The sequence below is a fragment of the Musca autumnalis genome, unplaced genomic scaffold (assembly GCF_047663935.1).
Source record: "Musca autumnalis isolate F117 unplaced genomic scaffold, ASM4766393v1 scaffold_4, whole genome shotgun sequence".
NCBI classification, from domain to species: Eukaryota; Metazoa; Arthropoda; class Insecta; order Diptera; family Muscidae; genus Musca; species Musca autumnalis.
The window spans coordinates 95,092,128-95,107,744 of NW_027411977.1; positions in this window are offsets into that span (position 1 = coordinate 95,092,128).

Consider the following 15,617-nt stretch of genomic DNA (forward strand, 5'->3'; position numbering starts at 1 on the left):
TAAATTCGAAGATAAGCCATATCGGTCCAATTCTTCAAGTACCTCCCCCACAAAAGTTCAAAAATGTTAGGAAAAATTGTGCGCACGATAACTCTTGAAGGGAGTGACCGATGTAATCCATACTTTGCACATCCTAATATATCTACCAGGTATAGATCAGGTTCGAATATGGACTATATTTGTCTACTCCTTCTGGTACCTCTCACACACATTTTCGGATAAGTTCACTTTAAGACCTGCTCTCAAATCACTTTGAATTTTATTGAAGCGATTTGTATTCGCTATCTCCATTACGACGGTAAAAGTTTTTTTCAGGGGGCAAGTCCATATTTCTTAGGAAAACAGGCTATGTGGCTGTCGGAGAGCACGATAACTCTCATATTATATCCAAACTTAGTTTCGTGGGGCAATACCGGTCCACAACTTCCGGCACTTCTCCCCAAAATTTAAAAAATGTCACTAAAATGCTGGGACGATATCACTTGAATGGGGCAACCAATTTGGTCCAAACTTTGGATCTCCTAATATTTTGTCAAAATTTAGTTTTACTTCTAAAATGGCCCATATCGGTCATCCCACAAAGGTTCAACATTTGTGTCTTAGTGCAGTTCTAATCCACATTTTTGTCGGCAAGTTCAAATGTCCAAAAAGGGCCACAAAATTTTGAAGATACCTTAAATACATTCGATCTGGGCGTAGGTGAAAGTTTCACTTCACATTGGCTGAGGGTATATATCTGTCGGCAAAGCCGACTGACACTTTTTTACTTGTTTTCACTACATTTACCGTTATAAAATCAAATAAAAATGAAGTGACCCAATGAAACCAAAGGTATTTTCGTCTTCCATGGACTCCCACAATACCGAATTTATGCACATTTTTCGTGTAGCACAGTGTTGTTGCAGGCAAAATAATTAATTTTCAGAAAATGTTGCCTAAACAATCCCGATGTTTTGTATACAATTCTGCATTCCTTAGGTTTGTGTTTTTTAATAATAATGATACAAATAAATAAAAATAAATTTATAACTTCGTTTTCTTAAAAAATATTATTTAAAAAAATGTACTGAGGGGCTGCTCTAGTTTTGGCCGATACTGTATATGATATTTATTAGAATGGTGGCAGTGTATACTTTCTATTTTAAGATATAATTTTCTTTAAAATGTTTGTTACTGCGGAAAAAATCGGCATATAGAATACAACCTAAGAATTTGTTTACAAAGTTATAGTTTTATTTTTCAGACTTTTACAACATTTTTCTGCCTTTGTCTGAAATTCTACCACCGGAAATGTTTCCAGAAAAGGGTTCTGGATGAACTACATAATATATCAAGTTCTTATTTCAGCTTTCCTTTAAATATTATGTATTAAAATATGTATTTTAAATAGTTATCAAATTCGTCGCTATCGGCTTGTTCTCAGAAGCAACCTGTAAATATGTACTAACAAAATGTAAGAAATTCTACTAGCGGGGTGAAATTTGTTGTTCCTTATAACCGTGGTCGTTTTTGGAAGTCGGATGTGTGTGCAAATCTTAAGAAAAATTCTATGGGAACAAAAAAATTTGTTCGTTAGAAGCATAGTTTCTTATAACCGATGTTTGCTATAACCGACTTCGACTTGTTAGTTATTTGTTTTAGTTCACTTTTGCATACAAATCATTAAAAATGTATAAAAAATAATTTAAGTCCACTGTTATTAATTTTTGTCTCAAAAACAGACCAAATTGCCTATAGTGCCATGGTCTCCATTCCCTTTCGGCTCTCAAAACAGTGAAATAAAAACAATTGTACATACTTATAGCAATGGTAAATCATTCGAAAATACATGGAAAATTTACACACAAAAGTTTCGTCTTTAATAACGATAATGCTTTTAAAATATAGTATCGATAATACCAATTGTTTGCCAGCTCTAATGTACAATACAATCCTTGAACAACAGTCAAAGATTTCACTGTGCAACATTTTTACGGTAATCTTGGGCAAACAATTTGAACTGGGGATTTGTTTAAGGTTCAGAGCCAAACGACAAAAACCCTGGTTGGGTTTTGTTGTCATATCCAGCTTGGATTTTATGGCCCCATCTAAACATGGTTAAATATTGACTTTTTAAAGCAATTCGGGCCTATATCTCTGAAACCAATGCGGATCTTCTTCTGACCTCTGAAGCAAATTTGTAGATAAGGACAAGAATAAAATATTTGGAAAAATAATGAACGCTAAAAGCTGCATTCATTGCCTCAAATTTAAAATATATCTAAAAATAACATAATTTGTATACATTTTGCACCATATCTCCAAAACTGTTAAATTTTTCTTAATATGTATTTTCTTTTGGAAAAATATTCGCTGGAATGTAATACACAACTCTTCAGAACATGCAATTTTTGTAAAAAGTGTCTGTCGCGTTGTTTTTTGTAAAATTTTCAACGATAATTTAATAAATTTGTTAATAATGTGGTGAAATTCCAAATGCGAGAATAAACTGCTCGTGTGAACAGTGTTTGAGATACACTCTAAACATTTTCTTTTGAAATTCACAATGATAATGATAGGCAACAAGATGCGACACAAAAATGCGTAATTTTCGACAGCTTTGTTGTTGTAAAATATTACGCAAAATGTGCTTAAAATTTACGCATTTTGAGTTGCGATTTTAGGCACAATTTATTGTAATTTGACGCCTTTTTCTTTGTAAATATATGCAAAGGTACCCAAATAATTTCTGAATGTGTTTAATAAAATTACATTGTTTTGTTTATTTGACAACATAACTTATTTAATTTATTTAATTAAAAAGAAGAGTACACCATAGTCCGTTCATAAAATATTCGAAAAAACGTAAATTGGGTAAACAAAATACTTGAGGCTTGAAGTGAAAGGTGAAGTGTGTCTCAGAACATTCACGATAAACTGTATATATTTGATTTTATATAAATTCGGGTTGCAGGCTTCTAAACTTTAATTAAAATTATGTATGAATCTAAAAATATTTTACAACTTTTTCGACTTTTAAGCACAAAACATTACCTTCACAATCTTTCGTCCGCTTCGGACAAAGAACCACGGGCAACTAACACGTGCTTTTTTTTTTTTGAGTTTTGTTGTTCTTCTGCTTGCATAATACACATTTTGTGTTGTGCGAAAATGAATTTGCTACTGTTTGTGTTCAGTTTTCATGCAGATTCTATTGCAATTACATCTTTTGCAGCACTTTATATTTGAAATTAAGCAGTTTGTGTTTATTTTTAAGCATATTTTGATGAAACTACTGTTTTTTCAATAATTTGTGTTTGAAATTACGCATTTCCATAAATTGCACTATAATTTGTTAATTATTACGCACCTCCTAAAAAATCAACAAAAAATCACAGTGATTTTCATTGCAATTTTCAACAAATAATTTAGAGTGTACGTATTGTACAAGATATGATACAAAATACTGCTGAAACAACATGATATAAGTATTTTAGAGTATCAGAATGTTCTGTAGAATTTCTGAGAACATTATTAGGACGATTTTTGTAAAAGGTTACTTGGTTTAACTCCCAATAGTTTAGCTGATACCGATCAGAATTCTAAAAATTATGTACAATTTTTTCTATATTTTATAGATTTTGATGCCATAGATGGAATTTTCTTATGTGACTACAATATTGCTAAAGACAGCAAAGGAGAAATTCCTATTCGTTTCTGAGATAAAGGTTTAGATGAGGCCATAAAATCCGAACTGGATCTGACAGGACAAAAACCAATGAGGGTTTTTGTAGTCTCAATATGTACTTTCAAAAAATGCATACTAGAAGTTTTTTGCATTTTTAGCGTTGCATAGTGTAGAGAAGTGAAGAATTCAGCATCATAGAAATGTTGGACGTCAATTCAAGCAATGATTTTATACACATAAACTTCAAGATGTCGAGCTAACACATTATATCTCACTAAGTCTAATAGAATGAACATAATTCGAATATGTATTTACAAGTGAATGTGAAGATAAAGATACAAATTCATAAAATATTAAGCGTTACTATGCAAAACAAAGTTAACATCACTGTTTTGCCACATCAAAAGATACGCGCACACATTCAAAGCAACGATGAGTGTCCTGCTCAAAAATCAAATTAGTTCTTGAGAAGAAACATATATGGAATATGTAGTGGGAGGAAGTTTTTTTTAGTTTATTTTGCTAAATATCCCTACATATGTATTTCTCAATGGAACAATGTGATTTTGTTAGAACCATTAAATTGTTTACGCAAAGCTTAGTCACCTCCATCCATACTTCTATTAAACTATTAAAAACAAATGTGTTTTCTATAGAGTTTTTTACTTTAAATATTAGAAAGTTGTTGCAGTTTGTCCTACAGGTTTAAAGCACGTTAAAACTATTAGATTTGGTTCTATTATATGTAATTTCATTTAGTTAGATTTTCCAAAAAAAATCGTCCGTATCTCAGCTCTACAAATCAGCAGCGATGTATTTCATTATTTATTTATGGCCTTCTGTCTTGTGGGTGTAAAAAAATTCTTGAAAAACAAAAAAAGATGTAACATAGGTCTACGTTTCTAAATGGACGTGTTCAAATAAAACCAATACATTTTTTCAAACCGAGGACAATATCTAATTTTTTACAGTTAAAAACATAGATGTAAAAACATGATGCATGTCATAGTGTGAATTTTCATAATAATTGTTATCTAATCCAAACAATGACTTATAATAAATGTCATTGCCAGTTGATTCATATCAGTGTTAATATATAGTGCAATTTAGTAATTCTTTTCGTAGCCTTAGTCGAGGTATTTCCAATACCCTTATCAAACTTTAGAATTTGTATGCATTCAAAATGGCACCAAAGTAAGTACTTTTTGTACACCAGGGCATAAACTTCAAATATTCAAATATTATTATTCGAATATGTGATTCTCATTGCCAGCTATATCTGTTCCCCTACCATATCATAACCCCACACACCAACTGTAACTCTAATTTAAGATTTCGAGCTCTGCCCCAACACTTAGAACGATTTAGTACTTTTCGTGTATTTATGTAACGTATTTCTGAAACAACTTCCATATACCAACACCAAATAAAAACTGAGTACCATTTAGTACGTTTGGTAAATATGTACCATTATTTCCACAACCACGTCCATATTTTAACCTTACCTACAAAAACCAAAATTAATACCTAATTTCCGAATTCGAAAACTACCTCAATCCTATACTCCAACAGCAATCTTAAATCCAAATTTCAGGATTCCAGCTCTATCCATTCACCCAAATCAAATTGTACCAAATTTAGTACCGTTTCCTACTTTTCGTACCCATTACTACGAATTTGCAAAGCTACGTCAATCCTACACTTCAACAGTTATCTTAATTTCAAATTTAAAGATTGTACCAAATTTAGTACCGTTTTCGAAAACATAAGTATGAATATTCAAAACTACCTCAGTCCTACACTCCAACAGTAATCCGTTCACCCAAATAAAAATTGTACTAAATTTAGTACCATTTAGTACTTTTTGTACCCAAAATAAAGAATTTTCAAATCTTCCTCAATCCTATACTCCAACAGTAATCTCAGTTCCAAATTTTAGGATTCCAGCTCTATCCGTTCACCCAAATCCAAATTAAGTACCATTTAGTACTTTTCGCATACATGAGTACACATTTACAAAACCACCCCTTGTATCAACCCTACTTCTCAACTTTGATTCTCATTCCAAATTTCAAGCTTTTAGGTCTATCCGTTCACATAATATCAAATTGTACTAAATTTGGTAAATTTTAGTACTTTTCGCACATTTATAGTTCGAGTTCTTAAAAACCGTTCGGTACGTATATCCTATATTCCATCAATGACGCTCATTCCAAATTTGAGAATTCTAGCTCTACTGGTTCGCCAAACACAAATGGTACCGTATTTAGTACTTTTCGTACCCTTCTAGGACGAATTTCCAAAAACCCAGCATTATCCACCACCTTCGCCCTAAGACTAACCACCACCCAAAATTTCAGGATTCTAGCTTCAGCCGTTTCGTTTGGGCGTTGATTATAAGTCGGTCAGCCACACAAATTACACCATTTTTAGTACATTTTAGTACTTTTCGCACCCTTCTAGGAGGAATTTCCAAAAACCCAGCCTTATCGACCACCTTCACCCCAAGACTAATCACCACCCAAAATTTCAGGATTCTAGCTTCAGCCGTTTCGTCTGGTCGTTGATTGTTAGTCGGTCAGCCACACAAATTACAACAGTTTTAGTACATTTTAGTACTTTTCGCACCCTTCTAGGACGAATTTCCAAAAACCCAACATTATCCACCACCTTCGCCCTAAGACTAACCACCACCCAAAATTTCAGGATTCTAGCTTTAGTCGTTTCGTTTGGGCGTTGATTATTAGTCGGTCAGCCACACAAATTACACAATTTTTAGTACATTTTAGTACTTTTCGCACCCTTCTAGGACGAATTTCCAAAAACCCAGCCTTATCGACCACCTTCGCCCCAAGACTAATCACCACCCAAAATTTCAGAATTCTAGCTTCAGCCGTTTCGTCTGGGTGTTGATTATTAGTCCGTCAGCCACACAAATTACACAATTTTTAGTACTTTTCGCACCGTTCTAGGACGAATTTCCAAAAACCCAACCTTATCGACCACCTTCGCCCCTAGACTGATCACCATCCAAAATTTCAGGATTCTAGCTTTAGTCGTTTCGTTTGGGCATTGATTATTAGTCGGTCAGCCACACAAATTACACAATTTTTAGTACATTTTAGTACTTTTCGCACCCTTCTAGGACGAATTTCCAAAAACCCAGCCTTATCGACCACATTCGCAGCAAGACTAACCACCACCCATTTCAGGATTCTAGCTTCAGCCGTTTCGGCTGGGCGTCACCACCCAAAATTGTAGGATTCTAGTTTCAGCCGTTTCAATTGGGCGTTGATTATTAGTACACCTATGATTGGTTGGAGCGCAAGATAACTCTCGAACGGATCTGTCGATTCGGTTCAAAAGTTGGCCTTCGTAATATTTTATTAAAACATAGTTTAAATTCGAAGATGGGCTATATTGGTCCACTCCTTCAGGTACCTCCCCCACAAAACTTCAAAAATGTTCGGAAAAATTTTGGGCACGATAACTATTGAAGGGAGCGACCGATGTAATCCACACATTGCACATCCTAAAATATCTACCTGATATAGATCAGGTTCGAATATGAACTATATTTGTCTACTTCTTCTGGTACCTCTCACACAAAATTTCGGATAAGGTCACTTTAAGACCTGCTCTCGAATCACTTTAAGTTTTGTTGAAGCGATTTGCATTCGCTACCTCCATTAGGACGGTAAAAGTTTTTTCAGGGGCAAGTCCATATTTCTTGGGAAAACAGCCCGAAAGGTTTAAAAACCCCCTTTGTCACCATATGTGGCGGTCGGAGAGCACGATAACTCTCGAACTGTTTAACCGATTTGGTCCAACATTTGGTCTTCGTCATATTATATCCAAACTTTGTTTCATGGGGCAATACCGGTCCACAACATCCGGTACTTCTCCGCAATATGTAAAAAATGTCACTATAATGGTAGGACGATATCACTTGAATGGGGCAATCAATTTCGTCCAAACTTTGGATCTCCTAATATTTTATCAAAATTTAGTTTAACTTCTTAAATGTCCCATATCGGTCCTCCCTAAGGGTACCTGCCCTACAAAAGTTCATCATTTGTATCTTAGTGCGGTAATTCCTAATCCACATTTTTGTCGGCAAGTTCAAATGTCCAAAAAGGGCCACAAAATTCTGAAGACACCTTAAATACATTCGATCTGTCCGGAGGTGAAAGTTTAGCTTCACATTGGCTGAGGGTATACATCTGTCGGCAAAGCTGACACTTTTTTACTTGTTTAAATCTTTGTTGGTTATTGTTCTAGGGCTGGATTCTTCTTCTATGAAAATTTAAAATAAAAAATATTTCCTTTATAATTTTCTTCATTTGACAGTTTTTTTTTCTTTATAAAAGTTTTCATTTCACATTTTCATAGAAACAGAATTGAGCACCTGATCAACTTCATTCAAAATTTAAACCATGTGTTTTTATTAAAGCTAAAACATAACTATAATCTAAGAACAGTCCAGAAATATAGACGATGACCTTTTTTAGGTGTAAAATTGCGATAGACGTGTGAATTCTGTGAATATATTATTGCGGAATCTTTTGTATTTTCGATATACCGTAATGGTATTTAAATAAATTAAATAGTTTTGTAACCCATAAGTTATTTTAATTTAGATGTTTCGGGGTAAATAAATGTAAGGCCCATTTTTCTAAATTCTTCAATTAAAATAGTAGTTTAGTATGGAAATTAGTCGAGTTTAGCTTTCATTATACCCTACACCACTCTGTGGGGAGGGTATTATAAGTTGGTTTTGGCCAATAAGTTCTCAGCAAAATTTGAAGGAAGGGGTTTTATGCGATGACGTGATTTCATGGCATCTTTTACATTGGTTCAAAGGAAGTCGTGAAAGAACCGATCTTTTCATTAGCATTTGAACCCATGGAAAGGAAGTCGTGAAAGATCCGATCTGTTCATCAACATTTGAACCCATGCAAAAGAAGTCGTGAAAAATTCGATCTTTTCATCAGTATTTGAACCCATTCCATCGATCCAATAATAGATAGGAATTTTGTGTTTTTATTTATCTAAATTTTTCTAAATATATAAGATTAATTATTTACAATACGCTTGATGTTGTCGGAGATTCGAAATCACAACCAACGTTGTTAAAACTCTCGTCGTAATGATAATGTCATTGCAAACGGTTGGTGAAAATAACATACCAAAGCATTGGTGGAAATGACATGCCAAAGCATTGGTGAAAATGACATGTCAAAGCATTGGTGTAAATGGCATGCTTTAGATCCAAAAATGAATAGCATCATTTGGGGTCCACGCTCATATAAAATTCATCGATGAAGATGCTAAAAAGATGACATGCCAGATCACTTTCATCCATGATTGAATGCCATCTTTGGCATCGAACATTTTGCTGGGTTTGTAACGCATCGAAATAATGGTCATAGACCCACACTTATATATACCAAAATGAATGTCTAGACGAGCTGAGTCGATCTGGCTATGTGTATACGTCCGTCTATCCATCTAAACCTTCTACTCACGCTACAGGTCGCAATCGGATTTGATCGGATCGTCACCAAATTTTGGGTGTTGATGAGGGTCCCAAAGAGGAAGAAGCATATTGATTTTGATGAAATTTCGGATAATATTAAGGGTTGGAATAGGCAAAAACTTATTTAGAGAAAAGGTCAACGTTTTATTTCAAAGCCAATATCTCTTTTTCTTTAAGAGGTTTATCAAAAGCAAAACCTTGCAAGGAAAGTAGAAAATATCACCTTTACAACGATGTAAAGTAGGTTGTCGTAGGTGGTCAAACAACAGAGATATCGCAATAGTCGGTAATGCACCCCATTTGTCGATTTTTTTGTAATTACGCTACAATTTTGATCGGATCGTCACGAATTTTTTGGAAGTTGATGCGAGTCCCTCAGAGGAAGAAGCCTATTAAGTTTGGTGGTAGTCGGATAATATTGAGGAGTCGGAATAAGCAAAAAGCTTATATGGAAAAAGTCAACGTTTTTTTCTTCATATGTGAATATCTCCGCTTTACAAATTTGTAGATATGAAGTATTTTTTGAAGTCTTTTTCTATACCAAGGCACCCTAGTGTCTTGTCTAGGAATTATTTTCTCAATACATACACATGTACAATCGAAGGGGGGTTTCCTTCATGAATTGTAATGCCCTTCAATTCGGAAGTTTTTTGTTGATATCATATCAAGAAGTTTTGATATCATAGATTGGCAGTAGCTTAGAAAGCTATAACCTCGACAACATTGTCTGTTGGAAAGGACCCAGGTTCAAACCTTAAGCGGGGGCAGCCGGCCTCTGCTGTGAGTTTTTATTTATTATTGTCTTTTTAGGACGAAGGCCATTATTGATGAAAGTCTTTAATTAATTATTTGAATTAATCGAACTAACATGGCCTAAGGAATTTGTATTAAAAAATGAATTCTAGCGAAAAAAAAAATACTTCATATCTACAAATTTGTAAAAATGGTTGTATAAATAGAAGTTATCAAACTCAGCCTATGTCGTCTAGCCATTTACATTCAAAATATGCCTGATGAGCTGGCTTCAGCCACCAACGAAACGATCGTAGCATAGTGGTTGAGTGTGTGGTATTTTGCTAGAATTCATTTTTCAATACAAATTCCTTAGGCCATGTTAGTTCGATTAATTCAAATAAAGATCTCTTTTATGTTGGTGCGTATGTTGGCGTAAGTGGTCAGTAATATATTCAATTTTTCCATTTTTTGTAATCAGGTTAAAATGTTGATCGGAAAGTCACGAAATTTTGGAGGTAGATGAAGAAACCTATTGATTTTGGTGATAGTCGGGTTATATTTAGGAGTCGGAATGGGGAAAAACTCATGTGGAGATAAAATCAAAGTTTAATTCTTGGTGAATATATCGGCTTCTAGTAGGAATATTCCATCGGCAAAGCCTGTCAATGGAGAAGAAAATATTACCTTTACATTGGTGTAAAGTAGGTTGGCGAAGGTGGTCAAAGAAGGGAGATACCACAATAGTCGCTAATGCATCCAATTCTTCCATTTGTTGCAATCACGTTACAGGTCGCAATTTTGATTAGATGGTCACGAAATTTTGGTTGCATATGGGGGTCCCAGAGAGAAAGGGACATAGTATGTTTGGTGGTAGTCAGATTATATGCCCTAAAAGGAATGTTTACCAGTGAAAAGCTTATACACAGGGGTAGTGGTGTAGGGTATCACATGGTCGGTCCCGTCCCGACTATAGCCTTTGCTCACTTGTTTTTTTAATTTTTTATGCATCTTGTCTAGAATAATGTCTTAAATTTTTACCTGCGACTTCCTGCGACTTTTGGGAACTAAGCTAACTATGCTTTCTTTTTAAGTTTGGTTCAAATAAAACTGCGATTATAGGAAATATTTTGATAAACTAGAATTGATCACGACATAGCAGATAAGAAATTACAAAATAAAAAAGTCCGTCCTACGGTTCCAACGATACGGGTGGAAGTAGGAAAATTAATGCAGTGATACGTCTCCAAACAAACTGTTAAATAAAAGTTGTTATTACCAATTATTGGAACTCTTATTACTCCCTCCACCATAAATTATGTACTATATTCAAATCAGATCTATGGTGGCTATATCAAAAAGTGGACCTGTACCGACAATTCGCTGTTGGAATATTTTATACCCCCAACGAAGACTAAATACTAAATTTCAGCCATTTCACTTGGATAACGCGGCTAAAATCTTCAAATTTACCAAAATCGGGCGGTACCTTCCAATGGGGCCTGTATCAAAAAGTGGACCTGTACCAACAATTCTCTTTCGCAATATTTTATACCTCTAAATTTCAGACATTTCGGTTGGATAATGCGGCTAAAATCATCAAAATTACATAAATCGGGAGGTACCGCCCCATGGGAGTTAGATCAAAAAAAATATATAAATAATACAAACAGGTCAATTATATCAATAAATGAAGCAAAATTGCTAATCTATAGCTATTCTTATCATAATTATGGATAAACATACAATAAAGCATCGACTTTTATTTTCTGCACGCTAAATCTGCATTTTTTCCACTGTGCGTTGTGATTTGAAGTCACAAATGTCATTATACCCCGGTCTTACGTTTCTGGGGGAAAGTTTAATAGCCCAATGAAAGACTAAATACCAAATACTGTTCTATGGAAGCTATAACAAAACGTGGACGTGGACATCCTAGAAGTAATAGAAACTTCTGTACCAAACCAATTGATAAATCTCTATCTTAAATATTGCGAGCTGCATCTTAATTTCAACAGACGGACGGACATGGTTATGTCGACTTAGAATTCTGTGCTGATCAAACGGTCTTCCACGAATATTTCGATGTGTTACAAACGGAACGACGAAGTTAATTATACCCTCTATATTATGGTGGAGGGTATAACTAGCATCTAGTTAGAGTGCAAGCAAGATTCGCGTATCTACGCATACATTAGGTCACATGGCTATGCAAACAGTTCAATTTACATGAAATCAAATGCATCGTCTTTTGTTAGGTGGAAAACGCTCCACAGGCCAGAAAACAACTTTTTAGCTGTAGGTATCAGACCTGACCTTCCATCTCTAAATTCTGTATTTCACAACATCGATTTTATTAAAGTAATTCAAACTATAACTTTATGTTAAATAATAGATATCGGATATGGTGTATATGTTTAGAAGTCACATTAGAAATCACCGACGATTTTGCGTAACCATTCTGACGTCGATAATTTTGTATTCAATGAAGAAAAAAAATCAGACAAAATAGGAGACAACGACATTTAGAATTTGCAAGCAATTTTATTGGAAACTCGAGAATAAATAATAAGTAATACGGGGGGAACTAGAAAAGTTTGCGGAATAGATGCCATTTGGTTTTTTTTTTTGGAAAGTTTGACAGTTTTTAACCTAAATGTAATCAGTACAGTTTGACATATGCTCATGTCTTGTGTTGTTTACAGTGACTTGAAAAAATCACAAAAAATGGAATTTACTTTTGAGCATTTTCGACAATAATTTTTCACAATTTTTGATGTTGATAATCAGGGCAAGAAAAAAATAAGCTGTGCCTGAACGGATAATGCAAGATCGCCATGCTATATACCGTGAGAATTGATATGGCATGAATACTTGGCAGCAAAAATGGGTGTTTACCGTTACGTCCTGCACAATTTGAAAATTGCTCAAAAAGCCTCTTGTCGATTTGTGCAATGAAATTGTGATCGCTATCCTTCAAATGACGTTCACAGACAACGAATCTTGGATCTATACGTATGAGCCCGAAACAAAACAGCAATCCTAAGTAAGTTGTTTATGGAAGGAGCACCTCGAAGCCTATGTATCTTCGACAAAACTGACCATGTGCTAACTCCGCCAAAGACGGTCCAAAGCCCAGTTGCAAAATGAGGAGGGAATTGTCACGAGCCCAGGAGGTGGACTGGTTTTTGTTCTACAGATCACCTTGGGACGAGTGACATATAAATACACTTCTAAGATCGAGGTAGTGGGAGTTGTGCTGAGGATCTGAATGGCCGACTAGCGTCTAAAGAAGTCTGGTCGCTAGCAATTCCCCCTCGACGCCAGGGCACGGGTCGAGTTGTACTTATTAGTAGCCTAGTCTGCGCAAGCCGTCACTGCATACGATGGTCCATCCCCTTACGGCACACTCGTGGGAACAACATATGGAAAAAATACAAAAGAAAACAAAAACAAAACTCCTCGGTTGCAGTCTGGCAACTCATCCGAGGATGACCTTTTAGCATCCAGCCATGAGCTGGTAGCTAGCCAACTAAGTGTTGTCAGTTCTGACACACTTCATCAGACAACTACAAAATAGCAACTCTGCCGTCACTGAGGATGGTAAAACTACACAATCCAACAAGAAAAAAAAGTCCGGCCGACGTTCGAAAGGCCCTATACCAGAAGGCAAAATACATTCTCGGCAAGATCGCCAAGAATGCTGCAAATGGTACGGTCCACGAACGGGATGAGTTGGTCAAGATTAAGTACACAAAAATCGTCGAGGAATACGAGGAAGCCAAAACCTCCAACAGCGACGATCGACCAACTTCCTCAAACGTGAGCGCTCACAAACTGAGGACAATAAGCCCGCCAAGAGGAAAAAACATAACACTACTGCTTCTTCAACAATAAAACTTCCTTTCAATGAAGTAGTTAAGGACGACCTGATGGTTGCCGTGGCTAACGACAAGAAGGGAAAGCTGTCCCCTATCACCACAGCAGAATGGGGCATGGTAGAAACTAAATTGTCTGAACAAGTTATGGAACATGTTTTCACAAACGAAGATTCTCCTGTGCCTCATTTCGACTCAAACGAGGTTCATGGTAATCAAATGACGAGTTCTCAAAGGGATTCTTGGAAAAATGCATGGCTAAGATCAGCGATGCATGGGAAGATATCAGCCTGCGGTTGATCCCAGCCCAAGAAATCCCAATGAGACCTCGTGCCAGAGTTTGGCTGCCCAAGATAGATTGTGACGGCCCGAAACTACTACAAGGTCTGGCGAAGATGAACAAGGATGTTCCAATGGACTGGTCCGTAATCGCCACTGAACCCCCGAACAATTACATCATGAGTTTGGTTCTCACTATAACAGAGGTCGGAGTGGAGGCACTAGAGAGACTCGGCAACAAACTGTTCTTTGGCGTAAGGGAAGCCAAAGTAAAGATACTAAGATCGCATGGCCCGAACGGAAAAGACAATGCAGATGACATCGACGATGCCGAAAAGCTGCTAGATAATATGCAGCTAGAGGGGCCATCAACATCATCCCCACAATAAGATGATGCTCAAGGTCGTGCTGATCAATCTGAGGCACTCTAGAGTCGCCTCGGATAACCTGCGGATCCTTCTAGTAGAGGAGGATCTTGACATAGGCATCATCCAAGAACCCTACGTTTACGAAAACGGAGTAAAGGGTCTTAATAGCAGAGGATATAAAACATTATACATGAAGGATAACGGTAAGCCTAGATCATGTCTAATTGTTAAAAATAATATAAACGCATTTCTATGTCCAGAGTATAGTACAGCGGACCTCACCGTGGCAAGAGTTGAACTTGACAATGGTAAGCAGTTCTTTATTGCCTCTTGTTACATGGCCCACTCAAAGGAAGCACCACCAAACGATGGTAGGACATCCGAACTCCATGGTGGACATCCGAACACCCTAAACTGCGTAAACAGCCACGGAAAGCCTTCAACGACAGCTACCCAAGCGGATCCTGACAGTCATACAAGGAAAAGCTAAAGGAGTACAAAAAGGCCATAGCTAGAGCAAAAAAGCAATCATGGATTGAATTTGCGGATCGCTAGACAGCACAAAAGATACTGCCAGAACAAGCAAAGTTATGGCAAAAGGGCACTCGAATCCCACATATATAAAGAGAAACAACGGCACATGGTCTGATAACTCAGCCGAATCTCTTGAAATTCTTCTTACGACGCACTTCCCTGGCTGCTCTGCTAAAACCAGCGAAGAGCAATCCAATATTAATATAGATATAAACAATACAGCAGTCGATAAGATAATAAGTCCGAGTAAAGTCACATAGGCTATAAACAGCTTCTCTCCCTACAAATCTCCGGGGCCAGATGGTATCATACCAAAAATGTTGCAAAATACGGAGACCATAATAAACCCTTGGCTAGTGTACATTTACAGTAGATGCATATCCCTAAACTACGTTGCAGCGTGTTGGAGACAAGTCAAAGTGGTCTTCATACCCAAAGCAGGAAAGCCTAGTCATGAAAATGCTAAAGACTTCAGGCCCATAAGCCTTTCATCATTTCTACTTAAGACGCTCGAAAGACTCATCGACGTGCATATTCGAGAAAAGATGGACAACTCAAACAACATATCTTCCAGTCAACACGCTTCCATAAAAAGACGATCGACAGATACAGCCCTACAC